Below are 2,688 nucleotides of genomic sequence, written 5' to 3' on the forward strand. Positions count from 1 at the left end.
AGCCTGTCATGCTACTGGGAGGCGCTGGGCTGGTGGCAGCACACAGCTGGCGCCACAAAGAGGTGACGCAGGCCTTTCTTTGAAGCTGCGTGCAGGCCGTGCTCTGCCAGAGGCCGCAGAAGGCACCAGAGGGAGCCTTGAGAGTGGCGTCAGGGCTACGACTGGCAGCCACCAGCGGCACTTAAGATGTCCATGTGGTCAAAGTCAGCCTGGGCTATGCATGTCTCTGCTGGCTGAGACCTTACTTCCACTGCTCTTTCTTTGGACCTGCCCCCAGTCAGCAGCAGGGGATACCAGGCCAGAGCAGGCTGGATCAAGAGTGTTCGCCTGACCTGAACCTGGGCCAGTCAGATTTTTCCCTCCTAGGAACGATCATCATTGGAGTCCCACAGCCAAACAATGTAAGCTGGATATTCAAAAGGACACGGAGACACTGGGCATGGGGTGGGAGGGGCGGGGCACACAGGGGCCTTCCAACATCCAACATCTCCACTTGGGAGAAGCAAAGAAAAACGAATCCGACAAGGGAATACTGGGGCAACCAGGTAGAGAAAAACAGGGAGAAAAACTAGGAGTACTATGAGAATTTCTTCTCCCTTCTTGAGCCGCAGTGGGCTCCCTGCCTGGGAAGACCCTCAGGTCCTTATGGTAACTCTCCCCACCCCCATTATGTTCCCTCAGGATGAATTCTGCTCCCACTGGCTTGGAAGCCTTCACTGCTACAGATGAAATCTCAAAGCGCCTACCCATTCCTCTCACGCCCCCACAGGCCTCAAACAGGTTCTTCCTGGGAGGCTGGTGGCAAAGACCCACAGGAGCAAAGCCGCCTGCCCAAGAACAGCCTATTCTGTGAGCAAGGGGCAGAGCTGGCTCCTCACTGAGGCGTCTTTGTAGAGCTTATCAAAAATGACATAAAAAAGAAAGCTTTTGTCCTGATGCATGCCAGGGTCCTGCGGCTGTTCGGGGAATGTGTGGGTGGGTGCCACCCTCAAGGAAAACACAGACTTGGAGAAGAGGCACTGGGAGCCCTGATGGTGTTCTGGGTCCCACGACCATCTGTTCTCTTAGGAAAGGCTCCAGACGTGCTGTGTGGGGACATTTCACCAAAAGGCACAGTGAGGCATGGTTCTGTCGACATGCTGTGGATCCAATCCCGCCATGAGCACTAAAAGACGGGTAAGCCAAGGCTGAGGGGCACAGACTCAGGAGTGAGACAGATAGAGCCAGTTATCCTAGTATGGCTAACTTATAAAATGGGGGTGGGACAGTCACCTCATTACCTCTCCGAGTCCCAGGGTCCGCACCAAGTTGGCGGTGGGAACCGCATTAACTGCCCACTCACCCCAGCACTGCAAAAGGCAACGCTTACTCTTCTCATCCCACCGATCACCAGCAACCAAACTGACAAGCTTTCCTCCATTAGACCTCCCAGGCTCGGGTGCTGACCATGGCCTACAAAAACGGCCATTTAAAAACGTCAGAACCACTTTCCAGCTTCGTTTCACAGGCACGAGAAAGTTCCCTATGAAGATGGGTTGCAATACCTCTTCCTTTGGGAGCCTTTTAAAAGGTTCTAGTTCTTGACTCCCTCCACCCCTGCCCCCATTTCTGCCCACGGAGAAGGGCCAGAGACACAAAACAGCCAAATAAGTCAAAACGCCTGGGAAAGGGGATGTTGGGTGCCTCCTTCTCCTTCCCAGTGAAAAGCATTTCCCTTAACAGAGGGCTCCCCCCATAATCTGGGAGGGAAGGGTAAAGCTTATGCCTGAGCAGCTTGGTCACAACTGCCTACAGCCTACTACCCAGGAGGAGGAGGAGAAAAAAGAGAAGGGAGGGAAGGAGAAGAAACAGAGGAAGGGGGAGGAGGAACAGAGGAAAGGGTGGGAAGGAGGAGAAAGGGGAAGAAGGACGGGGAGGGAAGGTTATTCGTATCTACAGTGCAGCTACACCAATCACCACCCCCCCTCCAGCCCACAGCCACAGAGTCTCCGCCTGCTTAGCCTCCACCCCCCTCCCCAATACAACCCAGGAGGACCTTGTAAGGGCATGGAGTTAAAAGATGGTCTCAAGGCACCAGACTCTGAAGTCTGAATTCTGGCTGAAGGTCTACAATCTCCTTTGGTTTTCATTGCTGTTCGTTACCCTAACTGGGCCTCAGTTTCCTTAACTTTCAAATGGGGATGAGAAAACCTCTACTCCTAGACGGGTTGGGGGGGCAGGGGCTGAGGGGCGAAATTACACGTTCAGGCAGCCCAGGCCGTCGTGGCTACCGAGGCTTGGATTTCAAAGTGGCTCAAAAGTAAGATGAGCGGATCTAGCTCATCCAAGGCCAGGCTGAAGTCAAAGCCGTGCCTTGGGAACCAGGACGAATCCCGACTTTGGAAGAGGCCCCTCCGCGGACTGGAAATTACCTCGCCCTTCTTATCTCCATCCAAGGGAGGGCCGGAAGGGGAGGCTGGGTGTCACCCGGGACACAGAAATGGTACAAATCCTTTGATGGTCCCGGGCCAGGGCTCTGCCCGTTCCGGAGCATGTGACCTTGCGCCGGCGACTTCGCCTCCCCAAACCTCAGTTTCCCCATCTGTGCAGTGGGCACAGGGCTGTTCGGGAAGCGCGAAACCGCCGGCTCACACCGTCCCGGGTTCGGCAGGCGCGAGGCCGCCCCCTCGGGGGCGCTGCCACCGCCCA

At 55.5% G+C, this 2,688-nt stretch overlaps 1 long non-coding RNA gene across 1 annotated transcript in view; it reads right to left on the bottom strand.

Annotated features, from left to right (window-relative positions):
• LOC121012377 (uncharacterized) overlaps positions 1–2,688 on the bottom strand; it is a 13,610-nt gene continuing 10,922 nt past the window's right edge. The window contains exons 2-3 of the long non-coding RNA XR_005782074.1: positions 2,197–2,198; positions 1–11 (exon numbers count right to left, since the gene is read on the bottom strand). This is a non-coding gene — a long non-coding RNA (uncharacterized LOC121012377). The remainder of the gene's footprint in view (positions 12–2,196; positions 2,199–2,688) is intronic.

This window comes from Herpailurus yagouaroundi, unplaced genomic scaffold, assembly GCF_014898765.1.
Source record: "Herpailurus yagouaroundi ecotype Mexico unplaced genomic scaffold, PumYag 196, whole genome shotgun sequence".
Classification (NCBI taxonomy): Eukaryota; Metazoa; Chordata; class Mammalia; order Carnivora; family Felidae; genus Herpailurus; species Herpailurus yagouaroundi.